The sequence below is a fragment of the Protopterus annectens genome, chromosome 3.part0, assembly GCF_019279795.1.
Source record: "Protopterus annectens isolate FY-2018-M chromosome 3.part0, PAN1.0, whole genome shotgun sequence".
Classification (NCBI taxonomy): domain Eukaryota; kingdom Metazoa; phylum Chordata; order Ceratodontiformes; family Protopteridae; genus Protopterus; species Protopterus annectens.
Genome location: NC_056731.1, coordinates 1,105,805,652 through 1,105,812,940, shown reverse-complemented (window position 1 = coordinate 1,105,812,940; position 7,289 = coordinate 1,105,805,652). Strand labels below are relative to the sequence as shown.

At 39.6% G+C, this 7,289-nt stretch overlaps 1 non-coding gene across 1 annotated transcript; it reads left to right on the top strand.

Annotated features, from left to right (window-relative positions):
* Positions 1 to 4,379: 4,379 nt before the first annotated feature.
* Positions 4,380 to 4,545, top strand: LOC122797408. Its single transcript, XR_006364127.1, has one exon. It is a non-coding gene; the product is annotated as a U1 spliceosomal RNA (small nuclear RNA).
* The last annotated feature ends 2,744 nt before the right edge of the window (positions 4,546 to 7,289 follow it).

Here is a 7,289-nt window from a genome sequence, read left to right as displayed (position 1 = left end):
GTGTGGTGGATGGAAGTAAGGGGTGTGTGTGGGGGTGTAGATAGAAGCAAGGTGTGTGTGTGTTAGGTGGATGGAAGTAAGGGTGGGGAGTGTGTGTGTGTGAGGTGGATGGAAGCAAGGGGGGAGTATGTGTGTGGGTTGGGTGGAAGCAAGGGGGGTGTGGGGTAGATGGAAGCAAGGGGTGTGTGTTTGGATGGAAGCAAGGGTGGGAGTGTTTGTGGGGTGGATGGAAGCAAGGTGGGAGTGTGTGTGTGGGGTGGATGGAAGCAAGGGGGGAGTATGTGTGTGGGGTGGGTGGAAGCAAGGGGGGTGTGGGGTAGATGGAAGAAAGGTGTGTGTGTGTGTATGTGTTTGGATGGAAGCAAGGGTGGGAGTGTGTGTGTGTGTGGGGTGGATGGAAGCAAGGGGAAGTGTGTGTGTGGGGTGGATGGAAGCAAGGGGGAGTGTGTGTGTGGGGTGGATGGAAGCAAGGGCTGTGTGTGGGGTGGATGGAAGCAAGGGGGAAGTGTGTGTGGGGGGAGTGTGTGTGTGGGGTGGATGGAAGCAAGGGGTGTGTGTGTGTGTGTGTGTGTGTGTGTGTGTGTGTGTGTGTGTGTGTGTGTGTGTGTGTGTGTGTGTGTGGTGGATGGAAGCAAGGGGTGTGTGTGTGGCGTGGATGGAAGCAAGGGAGAGTGTGTGTGTGGGGTGGTTGGAATCAAGGTGGGGAGTGTGTGTGTGTGTGTGTGTGTGTGTGTGTGTGCGTGCGTATGCAAGCCAGGGGTGTGTATATGTGTGCGTATGCAAGCCAGGGGTGTGTGTGCATATGCAAGCCAGGGGTGTGTGTGTGTGCGCGTATGCAAGCCAGGGGTGTGTGTGTGCGCGTATGCAAGCCAGGGGTGTGTGTGTGTGCGTATGCAAGCCAGGGGTGTGTGTGTGTGGGTATGCATATGCAAGCAAGGGAGCAGTGTGTGGGGGAGGGATCTTTCCAAAAATGAATGGTAACGCACTTTATTCTACCAACTGCAACAGACAAGCAATGTGTATACTTTGTCCCTGCTTTTGGGCTTTTGTTCCTCCTCCAATAAATGTTGGCTTATTGCAGATTTCTAGTGCTGCAAATGCAATAAATACAGTAGCATGTCCAGTGTTTTTACAAGGAAGTGAGAGCTTCAAGGGAAGAGAAGTTTAGTTTTGCTTATGGCAAGTTTGTTTGCACTGCTAGTAGCACAACAGGTAGAATACTTGCTTTGGATGCAGAGGGCTGTGGGTTCTACTCTCACAAATGGACATGCTACACTTAAAGAAAATTCCAATCTCTGGAACAGGCTGGAGGGATAGATTCCTGTCCCAGAGACTTCCCATGCTCTGAAACAGGCTACCCATTCATGTCAAGCAAAGCTCCTCATTAGCCCTTTTTAAGAGAAATCTTGACAATTGGATGGGAAACAGGAAATTCACCCCAGGGATCACTGCTGTGGTGCTGCTTGACAGGAGCACGGGAAAATAATTTTCTTGGGTGGCGAAAGCCAGGAAACCTTGTTTGGCTAGGCTTGTATATATCCTAGGCCGATAGCCTAGTACATACCTATGAACCTATGCATAGCTGATATTGTACTGTCTAGTACTTTAAAGTGGGGTGCAGCAGTCTGAAGAACGTCCTCCTTTGCAGAAAATACCTAGTCACTACGAACCTGTTAAGTTTGCCATCCATTCTCTATTGCCAACTTATTTTTTAGTGTAGCATAGGCAAAGTAGTGAAGGGCAGCAGACATTTTATTTGTAGATTAAAGTTATTTTTTTTCTAGCAGCAACCTCTTCATCAGTTGCAGATTTTATGTGGAATTTTTAAGATTCATTTTACGTCTACACAGACTGTGCATATTAATTGATTGGTGAATTGTATTGACAAGTTGAAGTAGAAATACAATGGGGTTGTTTGGAATTGTGCAGTTTTTTCATTATAGGTTCAGACATTGTGTCAGTGCTTACTGGACAAATACTAAAATGTAGTGAATGTAAAACATGGTCTAATGTGTGCTGTACGATACAAGCAATATAATTGCATAGAATCAGGAAGGTTATCCAAGAACATGTGTATGTTTGCATATTGAAAAGCATGTTTGCAAGGGGCCTATTTGAAATTGGGCCAAAGGTAAAGTTTGCCTGTCACTAACCAAATGCATTTTCTTTGAATGTGGGTTTCAAAGCTGTTTCAGTCAATGTCCGTTTCAAGGGCAGAGAAGCTGTAATGCCAATTCCGTTTTCATTATGGGAGTCAGCTGCTTTTTCCCTCAGGTGCCTAACAGCACTCGTGCCATGCAACTAAAAAAATGTAAATGCAATCCAAACAAGGGGTGTGTGGGGGTATGGAAGCAAGGGCGGAGTGTGTGTGCGTGGGAGGGGGATGCAAGGAAGGAGTTGACTATGTGTGTGTTTGTGTTTGGGGAGAGTGTTGCTGTGTGTGTGTTTGGGGGGCATCTTTTTACATCGGAAGTGGATGTCTGTCACAATTAAAAGACAACAATACGTAAGATAACATGAAGTATGTGATACCGTAATCTTCTTAAATTACCACTTAAAAAAACATGCACCTGCTGTCATGCAAGCTTGTGAAATTGATGTTTATAGTCTATCATTTGCTAGCTATTTAACCAAACTGGGAGTTTGATGGTCTGCAAAGCAGTGATTTTTTTCCCAGTGCTATGGAGCTTGGATCTAAATTTGACAAGAGGATGAGTGCAACAAAAAAGTGTCCCACTATAAGGAAGGAAAGGCCATGACAAGAAAACAGTACATTAATTAGGTTACCTGCTATGAGCTGTCAATCACATGCAGATAATTGGTCAAATTACCCTTAGGACTTTGACAGCTAGGGAGGGTAGGTGTGAATGGGGAGGGGAGATGCCTTGAACAACAATTCAGGCTTCACAAAAGAAATCGTTAGCATTTCTAAGAAGAAACAGCAATGCAATGCACTTTTCAGTTCTGTGGCATTGCAACTGCTTGTGTTTGAAATAGTCATTGAAAAAGGATAAAATGTTAACCAAAAGTAGGTGACTTACAACACAGCAGTGAATGCCTGTAAAGTCAGTGCAGTGACAGGAGCTTTATGAAAACGTGGCAGACATGATGCAGTTTCTTAGAGACAAACACTGCATTCTGGGATACTTAGAGGCAGACTAAACAATCAGAATTACTTCAAGATGCCAGACCCCATGTGGTCAGACTCAGAAATTACAGGATTTTAGATATTTTATATGTAAATAGTCCCAGAGTGGTGCTGAAATGTAGGAAACACCAAACCATGATTAAATAAATGTTTTTTGAGTCTTTTGGTGCAGTTCTCCTTTAAACAGTTACAATAGTGCATGTACATTTTGTTCTTTTCCAGTAGAGCATGCTGTGGATCCACTTTAAAACAAGCATTTTACAAATACCTGTTCAACACACACGTCTGTACAGTAGGTTGATAGATATATGACATATAGTTCTAATACATTTGTAACATAAGCATCTTATATAAATCATTTTGATATTCACATAATAATTATTATAAAATGCCAGCTAGCTATGCTGGCAGTATCTCCTTTCGTGACAGAAGAATTGAGCATAAAACTGTTTTGACTGGAATTTGACGGCAAAATCAAAACTGCTATGCATAAATGCCTCAGACCAAAGGACTTGTTTTAAATATTGGTTTAAATATGAATTATATATTCATATCAGCAGTTTTCCCCAGGAAAGTTGATAGAAAACAAAGACTTTGGTGATGAATTAGAAGTATACAACTAATGTATGCCAGTATTTAGTGCTATAGCAATGCTTGTTTTGCCATAAATGTACAGATGTCAATAGGAAAAGAAAAACATTTTGATACATAGTCGGGGTGTAGTCAAGGTATGTGTCCTGCTCCTCAGTTTAGAAATGCAAAATGCTTACATGTATTCTGTTAAAACACTTCATGTGTAAGCCGAGCAGATAGCTGACTCACTTCAGCATGATGCTGCTAGGAGTTTCTTCAGCTTTATTCCTTCCTGCAGGAAAACACCAAAAGGGCTGGGGACTAAAATATTGTATGCAAATAATTTTTAGTGGTTGTGATGCCTGTCAGCTTGCCTGTGTATAATGTCTCCTGCTGCTAGCTCTCTTTGATTGCAGGATGGCGTACTGTTAGGATGTGATGTAAAGCAATGCAGATTTTAAGAAAGAACTACGCCATGAGAAATGGTAGCTCATCTGAATTAATTTATTTAGTGGATAATACTTCTGAGCTCTGTTTATTGCCATGCAGGTACGTACTGGATCATAAAGTACGTTTGAATAGCTGAACAAAAATTAGAGCTAGCCACGAGTTTGTAAAGTAGGCTAAAGACATAGGTCTGCTATAATATGATTGAGCAACACATACCTGTCAGGGGAGAGACCGCAATCAAGAAGGTGGTACTCCCAGGATGTGAGGCAAATCCATTGCACTTGGGATGGGTTGACTCCTGCGGTTTCCCCAAATGAGGGAAACTCAGTTGCATAATTTATGGTAACGTAGGACTGCATTTGTGCTTTCCCTTAATTAATTGCTTAAAATCACTCTTAAGGCTGTTATATAATCAATAATTACATAGGTCTTGTGCTTTTAATGTTATCAAAGGCATTTTTTTTTTCATTAGAGTGGACATGGCATTATTTGGAGATGAGAAGGAGAAGCTTGCCAGATTTAATGCAAAATGAGAAAATAATTTCTGATGACAGAAGGTAGAAAAATAAAGCTTTTCAGCAGCAGTTATCGAGTTTCCAGGCAAATCAGTTTGTTAAAACTTTTAAATACTAAGCAAGCAGTTTGCCTAGCCTCAGTACAAGTCATGCATTGTCTGTTTTATAATAATAAATTTTTCATGAAGGAGAAAAGGAACTCCGAGGGATTTTGATCCATAATTGGAACATCTTTAAAGGTAACCCGGAGCTGTTGGGGTTATTGAGACAAAGACCAAAGTTTGTTTATAAAACAGGGTGGAACTTAAAGTTTTGGTTTGAACACACACTAGTACACCCCCCATGACCATCAGAGGTATGACTAAATGTGGTAGTTGTAAACAATGTCCCTTTATTATGGGTGTGGATGTATTAAGACTTCTAAGAAGATCCCATGATATTAAACTGGAAAGAGGGAATTGTAATACTAGGGGTGTGATTTTTATTTCAATATGTCAAGGATGCGGAAATTATTACAGAGATAAAACAGAGAGATGTTTTGAGATCTAGAATTTATGAGCATTTGTATGCCATTTCTAAGGGCAATCAGAGTATTGCATTATATAAACACACCCTAATATGTAAAAATTTCTCAAAATTCAAATTTGGAATTTTGGAGGTTGTACCTAGGTGGCCTAGGGGGAGGGTGGTGGGAATTACAAATTGAATTAAGGGAATTGTTTTGTATTAAGCTGAACGCAACTGTTACTCCAGGTTTAAACAACTGTCTTTATTACCAGTTTTAAAAAGGAAAGCTTTGGTTCTTTAAACGTTTTTAAAAGGTTATTATATATTCAGGCTGTACAATTGGAATCTGGTACTCTTTGATGTGTGTATTAGTAGTATTTTAACTTTTTAACAAGAAGTGAATACTACTTTAATTTTATAAGTCAAAATGTTTTTCTTAATTAATGGGAGGTACTTTCATTTTATAATTCAAAATGTTTTTCTTAATTAATGGGAGGTGCTAATAGCCCTATATAAGGACTTTATTACAAATATTTGTTCTGAAGAATTCTTGGTTCTGTTTTTTGAGGGATGAACTTGTTTAAATGAACTGTTTTTATTTTTACCCCATTCTAGTGTGGAGCTTAGTGTTCGTGACCCTATAGGGGCCGTATTTTTATTTTTATTAATGTATTCAACCAGCACACAAAAGCCAGCCAACAATCCAAGAAGACTTACGTTTAGCGCTTTCTTCCTCAGAACAACCATCATTTTAAAATAACCAGCCCTTATATACCCATTTTTAATCGAATGTTACTGAATTAAAAGTCACTCCCAATTAAAGTGAAGACACACAATAACCATTAAACGGGTGCTAAAAATTTTATTTTATTTATTTTACATTTGTTGACCAGGCTAGTCTAGCTGGATATATGTCCATTTTCAGTAGAGGCCCGGGAGATAAGCTCCAAAGTTCAATTACAGTACATATCTACAGAAGTACATACATGAGATCGACTACATTAATAATAACTAAAGCAGTATTAGCTAAAACATGGTTACAGGTATATAGAGTATATAACACAAAATATTGACTAAACATAATACAATTTGTCATGAGGCTGCATTTTAACTGTTCAGAAAGATTGATAGTAAAACACATAATATAATTCTAGATATAAGAAGGGGAAAAAAAGAAAGTAAGACTGGAATAGAAGTTGAGTAAGAAAATTCTAATCGTGAAGACTGGAACTTTTAAGAGAGTATACTAATAGGTAAGACTAGGTAGTAGAGGTAGAATGGTAGTTGAATTCTGATGTGATTATTACTGAGCTGAGACAGTGAGGTAGAAACAGGTAGCTAGAGCATATAAGGTGAGGTAGAAACAGGTAGCTAGAGCATATAAGGTGGGGTTGAAACAAGTAGTGAGAGCATGTAGGTTAGTCAGGTTTAGTACAGGGGCACATCCCATGTGTTTTAAGGAAGAGCTTAAGTTTATTTTTGAACAAGGAAATACAGGGAAGTGTTGAAAGTTCAGTGGGGAGTAAATTCCAGATTTTCCCAACAGTATTAGTGAAGAGAGAGTCTCCAGCTCTATTGTTTGATTTGATAATATTTGAGGATTTTTTGTGAAGATCTTGGGGATTTCAGGTTATTGTAGGGATGAATAAGGTTAGATAGTATGAGTGTCTTAGCAGGTTGATAAAGAATTTTATGGGCAATGGTCAGTTGATTATATTTTAGCTGTTGCTGTAATTCAAGCCACCCTAGGTATTTTAGATAATACAGTGGTGTGTTTCAAAAGGGTTCCCAGTGGCAAATCTGGCTATGTTGTTGTAGGAGTTTTCTAGTTTTTTAAGGTTATTTTTTGACAGGTTAGTGAAAATGGGAGAGGCATAGAGTAGGGTAGAGATTAGATGGGTGCGGGCGATAGTTATTCTAGTTGCAGGAGTGAGGAAGGGTTTGATCCTGTATAGAGAGCCTATTTTCCTGTTAGTTGTTTTCAAGATATTATTAATATGAGTGTCAAAGTTAAGGTTGTTGTCTATGGTGATACCTAGCAGTTTGGTAGTAAGATTCTGGGATATAACAGTGCTATTATTGGAAGCTATAGTGAA